This window comes from Crinia signifera, chromosome 8, assembly GCF_055691185.1.
Source record: "Crinia signifera chromosome 8, ASM5569118v1, whole genome shotgun sequence".
NCBI lineage: Eukaryota > Metazoa > Chordata > Amphibia > Anura > Myobatrachidae > Crinia > Crinia signifera.
In genome coordinates this window covers 58,752,364-58,763,500 of record NC_139224.1, presented here as the reverse complement: position 1 = coordinate 58,763,500, position 11,137 = coordinate 58,752,364, and positions in this window count along the sequence as shown.

The following is an 11,137-nucleotide window of genomic DNA, read 5'->3' as shown; positions in this document are numbered from 1 at the left end:
AACCCCATTAAAAAAAACGACACAGTGCAGCCACCTCATGGGTGTGTTGGAAGAGCTGCTAATTATTTATAAAATGTTGACAGTTACATCTAACTTGTTGATAACTTATAATACCAAAAAATCAGTCGCAGTTCCGATATGTCAATTAGTACCAAAATTAAAACAATAACACCAAATAAATGAATTATGATGATCACACCGAAGATTTGGTAGTGCAGCTCCCAGAAGTAATTGGAATAGATTACTTGCAGAAATAGTTTTAAAAGGACAGAGAGTGCAAAAACAAAATCTGAATATTTGTTATAGGTTTATTAACCAATAAAAAACAATTTGAATATGCATTTGTAAATATATACAATAAAATACATTTATTACACACTGGTGCCCATCTATTTAAGAGTGTGACTCTGTTAAATAAAATAAATAATGTATTTTATTGTATATATTTACAAATGCATATTTTTATTGTTTTTTACTGGTTAATAAACCTATAACAAATATTCAGATTTCGGTTTTGCGCTCTCTTTCTTTTTAAAAATATTGTTGGTAACTTAATAACCTGAATATTTAAACCCAGGCAACGCTGGCTACTTCAGCTAGTGCAGTGATTCCCAACAGTGGTTCCCTTGAGTGCCACCTGACTCCTGCAGGGGTGTCGTCTTGCAGTAGGTTGGTGGTCAAGTTCCAAATCTAATTATTCTTGGTTAAAACTATTGCCAAAACCAGCACTAGTGGCTGCCAATGATAAAACATGTGGACAAAAAGATGCACAACTATCAACCACAACAGAACTAAATAATGACAGGTAGGCAAAATTTACTTCATTTAATATTTTTCCCAAATTTGTCAATAAAAACAGCTTTTATCCTAGGGATGCCATAAACAAAAGTGCTGATTCTCTAGGGTACAGTGATTCAAGTAAGTTTGGCAACCATTGAGCTAGTTTAATATATGTGCTGGCTGTCATACCCAATGAACAGCAGCACCGCTCTGCTTCGCTGACCTTGCCGCAGCATAGGACACCGCGCTCAGCTTGCCTGTCTTCTATAAGCCCACCCCCAGATTCCGGTAGGCTACTTTCCCTGGAATCTGGGGGTGGGTTTATAAAAGATAGACAAGCTGAGCGCTGTGTTCCATGCTACAGCAGGTCAGTGAAACACGGTTACGGTATAGATGATAGACAATGTCTACGTTGGCAGTCACTAGGTCGACACAAGCTTATGGTCGACATAGGCAAGGTCAATAGTTAAAAGGCTGGTACTGTATAAGGGTTACATGATTTTTTTGGTGTCTATGTAATCATACATCGACATGGAGACCATATATGTACCGCTTTGCTCGCCATACTATTATATTCCCACTTTATGCCCACTTGGATAGTAAAGTATGAAAATCCACCTTTTTTCTGAAAAAAATCATGAAAACCTCATGTCGACCATAAGTCACTAATCACTGTCCAAGGTGTCCATCTAGTCACTGTCGAACCATTAGTGGTCAACCTAGTGACCGTTGACCTAGACATTGTCTATCCACTGACCGGATACCCTGAAAAACACGGTGCTGCGGATCACTGGGTATGGTTGTCAGCACATATATATATATATATAAAACATACAACATTACATGTACATATGCTAACTGGCTCCCCCATGCAATGTGTGGTCGGTACTCCAAATTAGGGACAGCAGCAGCCACTGCTCCTTGATCACCTTCCCCTGTAAGCTCATGACCCACCTGCTGCCTCTGCACCGAATGCATCTCCCTCCATTAGCCATTCTTGCATACACTCCAGGAACAACCGGGAGGCTCCCGAAGGTTGGGTAGCCCTCCCAGCCCCTTGGGGCAATAGACAAGTTTCCTGGGTCATGCCGCACAGGCCCCACCCCAGGTAGCCCCTGCACCTGGCCATCGAATATAAAAATGGATAGATGCAAAAAAAAAAAAACAGGTACTTGTTTCCTAGAACGGCCACAATCGTGAGTGATCGTGGCTCTTAATTAAGGGACACGATCCTCACGATGTGGCCGATTTTTAACAATTTTTTCCCTTTGATTGACAGAAATCGGGTCAATCGGTCGGTCGCGACCAATTAAAATCGGCCGCGATGCGACCGACCGATTGACCCGATTTTTCCATAGACTTCAAAGTTAAAAAATCTTTTAACATTGAAATCGGGAGGATCTTGTCGGTCTTGTGCCATTATAATGGCACAAGATGAGATGGACTTGATTAAGTCCATCTCACATAGGGAAAAATGATAAAAAAGGTGAAATGGGCCAATATGACCCATTTCACATTTTTTATGTGCCCGCCATGACCCCACGATAGACGTCAACCCGAAGCGTGGCGAGCGCAGCGAGCCCGCGAGGGGTGGCGGTGCGCGTCCTCCGACCTTTTCATTCCCCTACTATCCACTAGGGCTTGGAGTGAGAATAGAATAGTGTGGCGAGCGCAGCGAGCCACCGAGCCCGAAGCGTGGCGAGCGCAGCGAGCCCCGCGAGGGGACGCGTATACCTGTGAAGTTATACGCGTCTCCTCGCGGGGCTCGCTGCGCTCGCCACGCTTCGGGCTCGGTGGCTCGCTGCGCTCGCCACACTATTCTATTCTCACTCCACGCCCTAGTGGATAGTAGGGGAATGAAAAGGTCGGAGGACGCGCACCGCCGCCCCTCGCGGGCTCGCTGCGCTCGCCACGCTTCGGGTTGACGTCTATCGTGGGGTCTAGCCCACTTAGTAACATTTGGGGGGGCAATTGAAAATAATCAAGTGAAAAAAAAAAAAAAATCGGGTGAAAAATCGGTCGATCGGATCGGTCGCATCGCATGCGACCAAATCGCATGCGATGCGATCGATCCGATTTTTTATCTTACGACCACAACGATCTAAATCGTTGTGGCCGTTCTAGGAAACAAGTACCAAAAAACATGTAGTAGTCAGGGGCGCCTGTTGGCACCCCTGACTGCTACATACATAATAACACCTTTCCTACATCCACTCCTCCAAAATCTTATTTTCTATATGACATTAGTTTTATTATTTTATTGAAAAATGTTTCTTTTTATTCATAAGGATAAAATTATGAGATATACTGTTGCAGTAATGGAGATCCAAATAACAAGATATGAAAAGATCAAATATAAATCAAATGAAACCTTTATTCTATAACTTTTAGTGTAAAACAACGTAAACTTCATTAACTATATAAAGAGGGACAAACTGTCAGCAAGGCACTGGTAGAGTGATCTCACAATAGCTTGTGATGTCACAATAGCTAGTGATGTCACGATGGAGCTTGGAGGGTAAAAAAAAAGCAGCACACTGCACAGAGAGCATTATTGTTGCAGAGTCACGGGACATAGAAGCAGCTCTGACAGATTTTGTCTTATTATCTTCTCAAACCATGGCGGAAATACCCTGCAACGTAGCGGTATACAGTACCTTATGTTTGGATGACCAAAAGATCGACTTGGTGTATTCAGTTTCAAAGCGAGTATGTGATGATGGTGAAATAATTCACCCAGGAGATCTACAAGAGGACCAACTGATGGTGACTATCAGGGATGGCTCTACAGAGATTGAGATGGTTGGTGCTCCAAAAGCATGGAGCTATGATCGTTATTTAGGCTGGATAGAAGAGGCACATAACTATAGTGCCATGTGGACGCTCACAGAAAGTCTACTGCCTCATACTGTCAGCACGGACGTGACTGGCGATGATAGGAGTGACAGAGAAAGGAGCGGACAGCTGGAGGAAAACATACAAGAGACTCCAAATGACGACATGATGGACGCATTACAGCTCAAAACAGAAGTGGAGGAGGAAATAAAAAAGAAAGAAGCTGAACTTAGAGAACTCCATCAAGTGAAGGAAATTTTAAATGACATTCTAAAAGAAAAGACCCCACGCTCAGGCTGGCGAGGCTTCGTCAGCAGCATTAGAGGGTCAGTGCGCAATATATTCAGAAGACGCAGCAGCACTTATTTCCTCACTACAGAGGGTGAAGCAGGCCCACAGGCTGAGACAGACATTAATCAATGGGGCTCCTGGGGAATGACATATTCCCAGCTCCTATACTAGATCAGATTTGTCCGTGGGATAGGCTGAACACCTCAGAGATGAGCATTGAAGTCGCAAGGCTGAGCTCATCTAGGTGCAGACATTCCACACCTGAGAGATGAGCATTGAAGTCGCAAGGCTGAGCTCATCTAGGTGCAGACATTCCACACCTGAGAGATGAGCATTGAAGTCGCAAGGCTGAGCTCATCTAGGTGCAGATATTCCACACCTGAGAGATGAGCATTGAAGCCCCTGCCCCTTACACACCCTCTGCTGCACCACATTATCCTGGAACAGAGATTCAACACCTGAGATCATCACATACAGCACCTGGGGATTAGGGCTACTGGCGAAACCCCATTAAAAAAACGACACAGTGCAGCCACCTCATGGGTGTGTTGGAAGAGCTGCTAATTATTTATAAAATGTTGACAGTTACATCTAACTTGTTGATAACTTATAATACCAAAAAATCAGTCGCAGTTCCGATATGTCAATTAGTACCAAAATTAAAACAATAACACCAAATAAATGAATTATGATGATCACACCGAAGATTTGGTAGTGCAGCTCCCAGAAGTAATTTGATTAGATTACTTGCAGAAATAGTTTTAAAAGGACAGAGAGTGCAAAACCAAAATCTGAATATTTGTTATAGGTTTATTAACCAGTAAAAAAAAAATCAAATATGCATTTGTAAATATATACAATAAAATACATTTATTACACACTGGTGCCCATCTATTTAAGAGTGTGACTCTGTTAAATAAAATAAATAATGTATTTTATTGTATATATTTACAAATGCATATTTTTATTGTTTTTTACTGGTTAATAAACCTATAACAAATATTCAGATTTCGGTTTTGCGCTCTCTTTCTTTTTAAAAATATTGTTGGTAACTTAATAACCTGAATATTTAAACCCAGGCAACGCTGGCTACTTCAGCTAGTGCAGTGATTCCCAACAGTGGTTCCCTTGGGTGCCACCTGACTCCTGCAGGGGTGTCGTCTTGCAGTAGGTTGGTGGTCAAGTTCCAAATCTTATTATTCATGGTTAAAACTATTGCCAAAACCAGCACTAGTGGCTGCCAATGATAAAACATGTGGACAAAAAGATGCACAACTATCAACCACAACAGAACTAAATAATGACAGGTAGGCAAAATTTACTTCATTTAATATTTTTCCCAAATTTGTCAATAAAAACAGCTTTTATCCTAGGGATGCCATAAACAAAAGTTCTGATTCCCTAGGGTACAGTGATTCAAGTAAGTTTGGCAACCATTGAGCTAGTTTAATATATGTGCTAGCTGTCATACCCAATGAACAGCAGCACCGCTCTGCTTCGCTGACCTTGCCGCAGTATAGGACACCGCGCTCAGCTTGCCTGTCTTCTATAAGCCCACCCCCAGATTCCGGTAGGCTACTTTCCCTGGAATCTGGGGGTGGGTTTATAAAAGATAGACAAGCTGATCGCTGTGTTCCGTGCTACAGCAGGTCAGTGAAACCACGGTTACGGTATAGATGATAGACAATGTCTAGGTTGGCAGTCACTAGGTCGACACAAGCTTATGGTCGACATAGGCAAGGTCAATAGTTAAAAGGCTGGTACTGTATGAGGGTTACATGATTTTTTTGGTGTCTATGTAATCATACATCGACATGGAGACCATATATGTACCGCTTTGCTCGCCATACTATTATATTCCCACTTTATGCCCACTTGGATAGTAAAGTATGAAAATCCACCTTTTTTCTGAAAAAAATCATGAAAACCTCATGTCGACCATAAGTCACTAGTCACTGTCCAAGGTGTCCATCTAGTCACTGTCGAACCATTAGTGGTCAACCTAGTGACCGTTGACCTAGACATTGTCTATCCACTGACCGGATACCCTGAAAAACACGGTGCTGCGGATCACTGGGTATGGTTGTCAGCACATATATATATAAAACATACAACATTACATGTACATATGCTAACTGGCTCCCCCATGCAATGTGTGGTCGGTACTCCAAATTAGGGACAGCAGCAGCCACTGCTCCTCGATCACCTTCCCCTGTAAGCTCATGACCCACCTGCTGCCTCTGCACCGAATGCATCTCCCTCCATTAGCCATTCTTGCATACACTCCAGGAACAACCGGGAGGCTCCCGAAGGTTGGGTAGCCCTCCCAGCCCCTTGGGGCAATAGACAAGTTTCCTGGGTCATGCCGCACAGGCCCCACCCCAGGTAGCCCCTGCACCTGGCCATCGAATATTAAAATGGATAGATGCAGAAAAAAAAAAACATGTAGTAGTCAGGAGCGCCTGTTGGCACCCCTGACTACTACATACATAATAACACCTTTCCTACATCCACTCCTCCAAAATCTTATTTTCTATATGACATTAGTTTTATTATTTTATTGAAAAATGTTTCTTTTTATTCATAAGGATAAAATTATGAGATATACTGTTGCAGTAATGGAGATCCAAATAACAAGATATGAAAAGATCAAATATAAATCAAATGAAACCTTTATTCTATAAGTTTTAGTGTAAAACAACGTAAACTTCATTAACTATATAAAGAGGGACAAACTGTCAGCAAGGCACTGGTAGAGTGATCTCACAATAGCTAGTGATGTCACGATGGAGCTTGGAGGGAAAAAAAAAAGCAGCACACTGCACAGAGAGCATTATTGTTGCAGAGTCACGGGACATAGAAGCAGCTCTGACAGATTTTGTCTTAATATCTTCTCAAACCATGGCGGAAATACCCTGCAACGTAGCGGTATACAGTACCTTATGTTTGGATGACCAAAAGATCGACTTGGTGTATTCAGTTTCAAAGCGAGTATGTGATGATGGTGAAATAATTCACCCAGGAGATCTACAAGAGGACCAACTGATGGTGACTATCAGGGATGGCTCTACAGAGATTGAGATGGTTGGTGCTCCAAAAGCATGGAGCTATGATCGTTATTTAGGCTGGATAGAAGAGGCACATAACTATAGTGCCATGTGGACGCTCACAGAAAGTCTACTGCCTCATACTGTCAGCACGGACGTGACTGGCGATGATAGGAGTGACAGAGAAAGGAGCGGACAGCTGGAGGAAAACATACAAGAGACTCCAAATGACGACATGATGGACGCATTACAGCTCAAAACAGAAGTGGAGGAGGAAATAAAAAAGAAAGAAGCTGAACTTAGAGAACTCCATCAAGTGAAGGAAAGTTTAAATGACATTCTAAAAGAAAAGACCCCACGCTCAGGCTGGCGAGGCTTCGTCAGCAGCATTAGAGGGTCAGTGCGCAATATATTCAGAAGACGCAGCAGCACTTATTTCCTCACTACAGAGGGTGAAGCAGGCCCACAGGCTGAGACAGACATTAATCAATGGGGCTCCTGGGGAATGACATATTCCCAGCTCCTATACTAGATCAGATTTGTCCGTGGGATAGGCTGAACACCTCAGAGATGAGCATTGAAGTCGCAAGGCTGAGCTCATCTAGGTGCAGACATTCCACACCTGAGAGATGAGCATTGAAGTCGCAAGGCTGAGCTCATCTAGGTGCAGACATTCCACACCTGAGAGATGAGCATTGAAGTCGCAAGGCTGAGCTCATCTAGGTGCAGACATTCCACACCTGAGAGATGAGCATTGAAGCCCCTGCCCCTTACACACCCTCTGCTGCATCACATTATCCTGGAACAGAGATTCAACACCTGAGATCATCACATACAGCACCTGGGGATTAGGGCTACTGGCGAAACCCCATTAAAAAAAACGACACAGTGCAGCCACCTCATGGGTGTGTTGGAAGAGCTGCTAATTATTTATAAAATGTTGACAGTTACATCTAACTTGTTGATAACTTATAATACCAAAAAATCAGTCGCAGTTCCGATATGTCAATTAGTACCAAAATTAAAACAATAACACCAAATAAATGAATTATGATGATCACACCGAAGATTTGGTAGTGCAGCTCCCAGAAGTAATTGGAATAGATTACTTGCAGAAATAGTTTTAAAAGGACAGAGAGTGCAAAAACAAAATCTGAATATTTGTTATAGGTTTATTAACCAGTAAAAAAAAATCGAATATGCATTTGTAAATATATACAATAAAATACATTTATTACACACTGGTGCCCATCTATTTAAGAGTGTGACTCTGTTAAATAAAATAAATAATGTATTTTATTGTATATATTTACAAATGCATATTTTTATTGTTTTTTACTGGTTAATAAACCTATAACAAATATTCAGATTTCGGTTTTGCGCTCTCTTTCTTTTTAAAAATATTGTTGGTAACTTAATAACCTGAATATTTAAACCCAGGCAACGCTGGCTACTTCAGCTAGTGCAGTGATTCCCAACAGTGGTTCCCTTGGGTGCCACCTGACTCCTGCAGGGGTGTCGTCTTGCAGTAGGTTGGTGGTCAAGTTCCAAATCTTATTATTCATGGTTAAAACTATTGCCAAAACCAGCACTAGTGGCTGCCAATGATAAAACATGTGGACAAAAAGATGCACAACTATCAACCACAACAGAACTAAATAATGACAGGTAGGCAAAATTTACTTCATTTAATATTTTTTCCAAATTTGTCAATAAAAACAGCTATTATCCTAGGGATGCCATAAACAAAAGTGCTGATTCCCTAGGGTACAGTGATTCAAGTAAGTTTGGCAACCATTGAGCTAGTTTAATATATGTGCTAGCTGTCATACCCAATGAACAGCAGCACCGCTCTGCTTCGCTGACCTTGCCGCAGTATAGGACACCGCGCTCAGCTTGCCTGTCTTCTATAAGCCCACCCCCAGATTCCGGTAGGCTACTTTCCCTGGAATCTGGGGGTGGGTTTATAAAAGATAGACAAGCTGAGCGCTGTGTTCCGTGCTACAGCAGGTCAGTGAGACAACGGTTACGGTATAGATGATAGACAATGTCTAGGTTGGCAGTCACTAGGTCGACACAAGCTTATGGTCGACATAGGCAAGGTCAATAGTTAAAAGGCTGGTACTGTATGAGGGTTACATGATTTTTTTGGTGTCTATGTAATCATACATCGACATGGAGACCATATATGTACCGCTTTGCTCGCCATACTATTATATTCCCACTTTATGCTCACTTGGATAGTAAAGTATGAAAATCCACCTTTTTTCTGAAAAAAATCATGAAAACCTCATGTCGACCATAAGTCACTAGTCACTGTCCAAGGTGTCCATCTAGTCACTGTCGAACCATTAGTGGTCAAGCTAGTGACCGTTGACCTAGACATTGTCTATCCACTGACCGGATACCCTGAAAAACACGGTGCTGCGGATCACTGGGTATGGTTGTCAGCACATATATATATAAAACATACAACATTACATGTACATATGCTAACTGGCTCCCCCATGCAATGTGTGGTCGGTACTCCAAATTAGGGACAGCAGCAGCCACTGCTCCTCGATCACCTTCCCCTGTAAGCTCATGACCCACCTGCTGCCTCTGCACCGAATGCATCTCCCTCCATTAGCCATTCTTGCATACACTCCAGGAACAACCGGGAGGCTCCCGAAGGTTGGGTAGCCCTCCCAGCCCCTTGGGGCAATAGACAAGTTTCCTGGGTCATGCCGCACAGGCCCCACCCCAGGTAGCCCCTGCACCTGGCCATCGAATATTAAAATGGATAGATGCAGAAAAAAAAAACATGTAGTAGTCAGGAGCGCCTGTTGGCACCCCTGACTACTACATACATAATAACACCTTTCCTACATCCACTCCTCCAAAATCTTATTTTCTATATGACATTAGTTTTATTATTTTATTGAAAAATGTTTCTTTTTATTCATAAGGATAAAATTATGAGATATACTGTTGCAGTAATGGAGATCCAAATAACAAGATATGAAAAGATCAAATATAAATCAAATGAAACCTTTATTCTATAAGTTTTAGTGTAAAACAACGTAAACTTCATTAACTATATAAAGAGGGACAAACTGTCAGCAAGGCACTGGTAGAGTGATCTCACAATAGCTTGTGATGTCACAATAGCTAGTGATGTCACGATGGAGCTTGGAGGGTAAAAAAAAAGCAGCACACTGCACAGAGAGCATTATTGTTGCAGAGTCACGGGACATAGAAGCAGCTCTGACAGATTTTGTCTTAATATCTTCTCAAACCATGGCGGAAATACCCTGCAACGTAGCGGTATACAGTACCTTATGTTTGGATGACCAAAAGATCGACTTGGTGTATTCAGTTTCAAAGCGAGTATGTGATGATGGTGAAATAATTCACCCAGGAGATCTACAAGAGGACCAACTGATGGTGACTATCAGGGATGGCTCTACAGAGATTGAGATGGTTGGTGCTCCAAAAGCATGGAGCTATGATCGTTATTTAGGCTGGATAGAAGAGGCACATAACTATAGTGCCATGTGGACGCTCACAGAAAGTCTACTGCCTCATACTGTCAGCACGGACGTGACTGGCGATGATAGGAGTGACAGAGAAAGGAGCGGACAGCTGGAGGAAAACATACAAGAGACTCCAAATGACGACATGATGGACGCATTACAGCTCAAAACAGAAGTGGAGGAGGAAATAAAAAAGAAAGAAGCTGAACTTAGAGAACTCCATCAAGTGAAGGAAAGTTTAAATGACATTCTAAAAGAAAAGACCCCACGCTCAGGCTGGCGAGGCTTCGTCAGCAGCATTAGAGGGTCAGTGCGCAATATATTCAGAAGACGCAGCAGCACTTATTTCCTCACTACAGAGGGTGAAGCAGGCCCACAGGCTGAGACAGACATTAATCAATGGGGCTCCTGGGGAATGACATATTCCCAGCTCCTATACTAGATCAGATTTGTCCGTGGGATAGGCTGAACACCTCAGAGATGAGCATTGAAGTCGCAAGGCTGAGCTCATCTAGGTGCAGACATTCCACACCTGAGAGATGAGCATTGAAGTCGCAAGGCTGAGCTCATCTAGGTGCAGACATTCCACACCTGAGAGATGAGCATTGAAGTCGCAAGGCTGAGCTCATCTAGGTGCAGACATTCCACACCTGAGAGATGAGCATTGAA